Genomic DNA, 8,191 nt, shown 5'->3' with positions numbered 1-8,191 from the left:
CAGTGTTATCTGTCTCTGTCTGTCTGTCTGTCTTTGGCCTTGTGGTTAAAGCGTCCGCCCTGAGACTGAGAGGTTGGGGTTTGAACCCCGGTCGGGTCATACCCAAAACTCTGAAAAATGGGACCCAGTGCCTCCCTGTTTGGCATCTCTCAGCCAGGGGCGCAGATAGCATTTATAAAGTGATGGGGGTCCACGCAACTCTACATTTTGTGTGCGTGAAGAAAAAAAGGTGATATGATGATTCATGCAAGTACAGTATGTTAAATCAGACATTACGCACCGCCTACAGCAGGGGGTATTCAACTAAATTGTGTCGGGGGGCCACATTGTCATAAACCCAAGGGGCCGGGGGCCGGACTAATCCCCCCCCGCCCCTGTTCATGTAAAAGTGCTTCATTTCCGTGCAACAACTGTAAACATGCTTTCTTGTTTAGAAGCTAGCCTAAGGCTACATCACACCATAGTGAAGGCCATGCAACCACTTGGCTTTGATGATATTATCTTAGAAGAGGCGTCGACCTATTTGACACTGCAGACACATAATTGCCTTCTTTGATGCATTGACGTGGGTCTACATCAGGGTTCCCCAATAGGCGGCCCGCGGGCCATTTGCAGCCCGCGGGGGGCTACTGTCTGGCCCCCACCAACCCCAGTAATGGTGGTATAAGAGCAGCAACAACACTAGAATATCGTCGTTGTCGGGTGGAAAACCTCGTATGTCCAAAATGTGTGCGTTATTTCGCAAAGTAAAGCCCTGCTTCATCATACAAGGCGTCTCACAAAAGTAGTGAAAACAGCAGATCTACAAGCACACAACGCCTCGCGGTGCGAGGCGTTGTGTGCTTGTAGGTAGGCTGTTTTCACTAGTTTAAATCATTTTTTAAATGATAAATGCAAAACGAACGGTTTTGGACATACAAGATTTTCACCCGACAACGACGATATCTGAACTGTCGCTGGAGTAGCGGGAACGCCACCGTCGCCCCCTGCAAAGTTGTGGCCCTCGGATTGGTACCCTAGACATAGTTCGGCCCTTGGGGAAAACTAATTGGGCAACCCTGGTCTACAGTATCTGTGCCCATGCACTCAGCATCAAGGGTTGGACAGGGGGTCCCTGTGACATACTAGCATCATGTCCAGGGGGTGTACAGTACTTGTACATCAAGCTGTCTCAGGCTACAGAAACAGGAGACAGGCTTCTGCCCAATGTGGGCCTCATGGCTCGGCAAGGCTTACTAATTACTACTATTACAGTTTTTCTAAATTGTTAACACACATTTCTCAATACTATGGACGGGTTTCTGCCTGGTCCACGTTACACTGATAAGAAGTAGATGTGTGCGCAGGTTCGGTACCAAAATTGGCCAATGAAACCAGCGCTCCCCAAAACAACAGGTTTGGGGATTGGTGGGAATTGATTACATGATACTTTCAGCTGTGCATTTAGTCTCAATGTTTGTAAACAAGAAACCCGTCTATAATGGCTTTCTCAACACTGCATGCACAAAACTGAAAACCTCACACACAAAAAACAAGCTAAACCTGACACTCCCTTCCCAAGACTCTTTGCCATCAAATCACTTAACTGTGTTTTCATTTAGTACACACAGCCATATTTTCAAACACACACCATGCATTGAGTACACACAACTAAGCATTTGCTGCACACTACCAAGCATTTACAGCACACTGAAGTGCAACATTGAAAACACAATCATAGAAATGGAACACACCATATGTCCCTCGAAATCTGGAATATTTTGAGATGGGGGTCCATGGCCAATTACATATCATTTAGGGGGTCCTTCACATGAAAATGTTTTGAGCACCACTGACATAGAAACATAGTTTTATTTTTTTTTACGTTTTCAAGATTATTTTTCAAAAATAGCAGATCTACAAGCTCGCAGCGCGGCACTCGGTGCCGCGCTGTGAGCTTGTATATCTGCTATTTTTCATTAGCTAAAGCACAAAATAACTGAAGTGAATCCTTGTACCCAGGGCCCAGAATTTGGTGCGTGCGACACACCTGGTGTTGAGACTCTTTAATCGCCTGCCAGGACAGTCTCTAAAGTTTAGAGACTCACACAACGCAGGCCCAACAAGCCAACAGTCTTCTTCAACATAGCTTGGACATTAGTCTCGCGTGGCCAGACTGTTGCCTCCGCAATTTGCAAATGCTCCAGGCATACAGTCTGGGGCACGGAAATAGAAACGATGAGCCTGAGATAAAGCGGATGTGACGCAACCGCTCCCTTGGTGCAGTAGCAATAACAATTTCTACTGGAAGCGTTATGTCTCCTTTAAAAAAAATTGGGGCGTTATTTCGTCTTTCTCTGGTGTTATTGGTGTTTCTTCCATGATGTTTTCAAATGTTTTCTTAAACTATACACCCATAACAAGAATAGGCCCCTCGAGTGTGCTTCTGTTATGTTTTCAATGGGACTACAGTTCTGTGTAGCAGTGGCTACTTCCGATACTCGCCGTTCGGGAGCTGCCGTTCCAGACTCTATATAGCATTCGGAGATTGTGGAATAGTTGTCTGGCTACGCGAGACTACTTGGACGTCAGCCCAAAATGTTTGGTTGGTCATGTCCGTCCCCCTCAACCCGTCCCCCCCTTCTTTTAGAAAATTACCAGCTGCTGAGCACCCTGTCATTATTTAAGATGAGAAGACTTGTTGCCGTGGTAGAATGGACGGACGCTTTCCCAACAGCTGTGAGACTCAACCCAGTACTCTGTTATAATGGAGGAGAGGAGAGGAGAGGAGAGGAGAGGAGAGGAGAGGAGAGGAGAGGAGAGGAGAGGAGAGGAGAGAAACCTCAAAGTGTCTGCGGTGTGTGGTTTTAACACCAGGGGGGATTATGGGACATGTAGGCCTTATACTTTAACTCTTACCTTCAAAACACTGGCCTACTGAGGGGAGCTTAAAGGGGTAGTTCACCCCTTGAATTTATGGATATTCTTTTTTGTTGTCACATTCCTAATTGGAGGAGACTCTTTGTGTCTCCATAGCGAACAAAGCAGGCTCTTTGTGTCTCCATAGGGAACCACTGCTGGTCTCTCTGCTACTGGTTGTTCAGCTTAGTTTAGGCATGATGTGTGTCTATGCACCTTTAGGTGCTACAGAAGGGGAGCGTGTCGATATTGCGACATAGCATCTCCATAGGTCCATTCTTTGACATGTGAAAAGCTAACCTGCCGACGCTGGTGAATGTTAACCTCTCTGCCTCTGCCTAAACCTAACCCAAACCCTGACCCTCACCTCAGTAACTGTGATGCGGGTGAGTAGCTAACCTGCCGAAAGAATGGCCCATTGAAAGAGCGAGATTTCCCTCTACAGAAGGACCTAACCCTATCCCCTAAGATTTTATTTTTTTATTTTTTTATAATTTTGATCCCACGATTTTGCAACCAATTTTTCACCCAGTGCCAATCCTGGGCTCTGCTCTCCCTCTGCCGCGCCTGGGGAGACAACGGACTGACCTCATGCTTCCTTCAATGCATGAGTAGTCCAAGTTGTTTCTTTTCACCTGACAGGGGGGATTTCCCCGGGATGGACGTAGCGCGTGGTAGGAACACGTTATTCCAACCAGTTCCTTTCCCCTCCATCAAGCGCCCCGGCTGGCCAGGGGGAGGAATTATCCCCTAAGATTAAATAAAAATAAATGGTAAACGGTGCCCTTATATATAAGCAGTGCCTTTAGCCAAAGCACTGTACAAAGTGCATTACAGTTATCCATTCACACATGCACAGAGGACGGCAGAGGAAGAGGAAACCATGCAAGGCACCAACCTGCTCACCTTGAGCAGTTCAGGGTTCAGAGTCTTGACACCTTGACACCATCTGCAGTGAGAGCTGGGAGTGTGTGTGTGTGTGTGTGTGTGTGTGTGTGTGTGTGTGTGTGTGTGTGTGTGTGTGTGTGTGTGTGTGTGTGTGTGTGTGTGTGTGTGTGTGTGTGTGTGTGTGTGTGTGTGTGTGTGTGTGAGAGTGATTTACAGTAGAGGTGATTGATTCAGAAGCCGGTGTAGTGCAGTATAGCCCAGTGGTCCTCAACCTTTTCAGGCCGTGACCCCCAAAATAATCATATTCTAACTGGGGACCCCCCCACCCTGACGAGCTCTAAGAGATGCCTCAACTCTTAGAGCTGCATTTTGTATAACATGGTTCTATTGTGAAAATAGCAGATCTACATGTGGATCAGCTATTTCCACAATTTCTGCCTCTTATACTTGACAATTTGGCCAATGTTTAATTTGTTTAGAAATGTGCATACGGCATATACCCTCTATACACTTAAACTTTGTGTTGGTTTGAGTACTGTTGAGTGAGAGAACAACGTTGCACATTAAGTCATTTCAATTTGGGGACCTCCCTGGGTGTCCCGACCCACATGTTGAGAAGCAGTGATTCAGAGGGTGGTGTAGTAGTGTAGTCCAGGTGGAGCATCAGCATGTTGTTTACATGTGGAGGAGGGAGTGTTCCATTCATTCAGCTCAGGATGGTTCCTCTCTGGACAGGAATGTAAAAGCACTCAGTCATTAGAGACGCTGCGCTGCATGTTGGAGCGGAGCAGATGGGAGTCTTCAGAGGGAATTACACCGGGAACACACACACACACGCACACACACACGAAAGCATGCACGCACGCGCATGCACACACACACTTGTGTATTACTATCCTCGTGAGGACATCAGCATTTTAGGAAAGCTGACAAGAGCAGATCTACAAGCTCACAATGCATCATAGCTTGTAAATCTGACATTTTTGTGGTGCTTGACACCGGGCCGCAACTATAAATATAAACTAGAATTGACAGAGTCAATTTTGACAAGTGTGCCTGCAGCTCGCTAAATGCGCGACCTTGTGCATCGGTTTGGACGGTGAGACAGTCCGCCGAGTCGTCTGCGTTTCGTTTTGAGAGGGTCGGTCCCCGTGAAAAACGCGTTCTGGCACGAAACGGTTACGTTTCGCGCGTTTGTGACGCCCCCTAGGGGTCGAAGTGGAAATGCTTTTGTGGATTCGTTGAGTATGCCACCCCCCACCTGTGGTTGAAATTCAGTGTTGACTCGACCTATTGTTTGTGATTTATGGCTATCGTTTGCAAAACGTGCCCCTCCCGCTAACTTTGGAAGCGCGTTACGAACGAACGGTATGGACTATCGAAATATCCTTTGACTATGTTTATCGCATGGCTTCCTAGATCACGTGTACCGGTTTTTAAGACATTTGAAGAAAATATGTAGGAAAAGGAGCAAAAAGTGTGTTTTGGAGAAAATTCAAGATGGCGGAAAATCTACCCTGGCGCAAATGGGCGCGGCCTATATCGGAAGATGCGTCTTGACCCAAGGAATCCAGGGAAAAAATAATTTTAATTTTCCGACCTACGGTTCAACAGTTACAGGCCAAAACGTAAAGTGGGCTGTTATAGCGCCACCATGAGGCCAAATGACACTATTATTTTTTATTTAATCCGTGAAATCATTATGAACCTCCTCTCCAAGTCTTGAAACTGTAGCCCCTATGGTTTGCGAGAGAAAAATAATTGAATGCGATTCCCATTATAAGTCAATGGGGAAAATTAATTCACTAATAAATTAATATCAATTAAACTATAGAACCTTTCTCTTAGCAAGTTACTAGCACACGATTCCCGAGTAAGCCGGTCGATTTGACATATGGCGCGAGTGTGTGTTGCCAAAACTGTGGGAGGAGTAGCGTGCCAAACTTTGGGGAAAAGTCTGGACAGACTTAAGTAAGTAAATATGAGCGATAACAATAGTCTGCCCATGCTATGCATAGGCACACTTAATAACTCATGAGGCACAGCTTGCGTAGCTAGTTCATGGAGACGACTCAGGGGGCGCGCCTCCCTGATCAGTCACATGCAGGGGCGGCCTTAGTAATCTGGAGGCCCGTTTCAAGAGCTATTGATGAGGCCCCACCGCGCCGCAGCCAGCGCACCGAGGCCACAGTAGCCACGCAACAATCGCACACAGATGTTGACCTATAGTCAATGACTGGCTGCTATTTATATATTATTATTATATCACTGCACAATGTTATAGCATTGACCTAAATGGTGTTATATTAACAAGGATATATTATTATAAAGTGTTATAAGTGTGTTGCAAGTTGAACAAGGCTTGCTGGCTAGCTCTTGGGGGCCCCCTGGTGGCTGAGGCCCGTTTCATTTGAAACTGGTGAAACATAGCTAAGGCCTCCCCTGGTCACATGATCTCTTTATATTTATTTAAATCCCTCTGCCTACCTCTTCATTCTGGCTTCTCTCCTGGCTGTGCAGCTGCCCTGCTCGCTCTCTGCTGCTGCTGATGTTTTGCAATTTCTCCCTAGCATCCACCTGTAGGCTGTGTTTCAATCCCTCCCCATGCAGCGTCCACCTGTAGGCTGTGTTTCAATCCCTCCCCATGCAGCGTCCACCTGTAGGCTGTGTTTCAATCCCTCCCCATGCAGCGTCCACCTGTAGGCTGTGTTTCTAGATCTCCCCAGCATCCACCTGTAGGCTGTGTTTCTAGATCTCCCCAGCATCCACCTGTAGGCTGTGTTTCTAGATCTCCCCAGCATCCACCTGTAGGCTGTGTTTCTAGATCTCCCCAGCATCCACCTGTAGGCTGTGTTTCTAGATCTCCCTAGCATCCACCTGTAGGCTGTGTTTCTAGATCTCCCCAGCATCCACCTGTAGGCTGTGTTTCTAGATCTCCCCAGCATCCACCTGTAGGCTGTGTTTCTAGATCTCCCTAGCATCCACCTGTAGGCTGTGTTTCTAGATCTCCCCAGCGTCCACCTGTAGGCTGTGTTTCTAGATCTCCTTTGGGGTTCTTAAAGGAGTAGTTCACCCCCGAATGACTTTTTTTATATTGAATACTCATGCCATGGAGACTTGAGTTCCAAATGCATTTGGGTCCCCATCCGGAATCAAAGGGTGTACATTTATTATAATGACATTATTGTCTTAGGATTGCGACTAAAACCCAAAAAATATTATTGAACTCAAGTCTCCATGGCATGAGTAATCAATATAAAAAAAGTCATTTTGGGGGTGAACTACTCCTTTAATCCATTCCCTGTAATTATATTTGGTATAATAACTTACCTAAAATGTTTATGCTTACACGGAATGAATAAAGACAGAGTCCTGATGCCAAACTATGGTTCACATATCATGCTCAGTAAATGCTCAATAAAAACGTATTCGAATTAATCCAAGAGTTGTCTGCCTGAACAACCCTTAGCCCTAAACAAACTGTTAAACGTCACTCCAACCCTTGCCTGAATGTTTTCCTGACTCCCCATAAGATATTATCTGTCATTTCTCTCATGAGGATCTCCTCACAACATCTGTTGTTCAAATTCTACCGTGCTTCATGGGGACAGTTGGCCGTCACAAGTAGGCCTATAGTAAATACAGGAACACGCACGCGCACGGCGGGAGATGGGGGCCTCACCAGGGAAACACTCTTACCGGAGCCATAAGTTCATACAAACACCAGCATTGATGACAACACAAATCAATACCTTGGGATTCTATGCAGTAGAGAGGGATTTTTACTGAACCTCAGTCGTCTCACTAAGTTCAGTCTGTTCAGTCTGTTTGTAGATCAGTCATTTGAGAAGCAAAAAGCAACGCTATTTAGTACACACCTCTGAGATAGTTATAGATTGCTGAAATGCATGTTTGCGCGTGCGCAGTGCATGTGATTGTGTGTGTGTGTGTGTGTGTGTGTGTGTGTGTGTGTGTGTGTGTGTGTGTGTGTGTGTGTGTGTGTGTGTGTGTGTGTGTGTGTGTGTGTGTGTGTGTGTGTGTGTGTGGGGAACTCACTCATCTCAAACAGACTTTGTTTTTCCAAGTGATAAGAGGCATGCCCCCCCCCCCCCCCTCCCCTCAGAGAGCACAGGAAGCCTGCGTGTTACCGTGGATAGGGATTGTTGACATTGTATGGGGAGGTTGAAGCTCTCTGACCCTAAACGCGTTGATTGGCTGATTGAATACTTTATGAACAGTTTGCTACAGAACTACAGCTATTGGCATTATAGGCGGCCCATGGTTCTCAACCTCCCTTCTCAACCTCCCCCCAAATTGTTTTGAGGGGTCCCCAGACGATTAACTTAACGTGCAACATTGTTTTCTCACTCAACAGTAAACAAACCAACAAAAAGGTTAAGGGTAC

The 8,191-nt window shown here is 46.3% G+C and overlaps 1 protein-coding gene across 1 annotated transcript in view; it reads left to right on the top strand.

The window, feature by feature from the left end:
* The window catches only part of frem1a (Fras1 related extracellular matrix 1a), an 80,692-nt gene that overhangs the window by 284 nt on the left and 72,217 nt on the right, over nt 1–8,191 (top strand). The gene's annotated exons all lie outside the window — the stretch shown is intronic.

This window comes from Nannobrachium achirus, assembly GCF_963921795.1.
Source record: "Nannobrachium achirus genome assembly, chromosome: 14".
NCBI lineage: Eukaryota > Metazoa > Chordata > Actinopteri > Myctophiformes > Myctophidae > Nannobrachium > Nannobrachium achirus.
The sequence above is the reverse complement of the archived record's forward strand: the minus strand, read 5'-3'. Positions and strand labels throughout refer to the sequence as shown.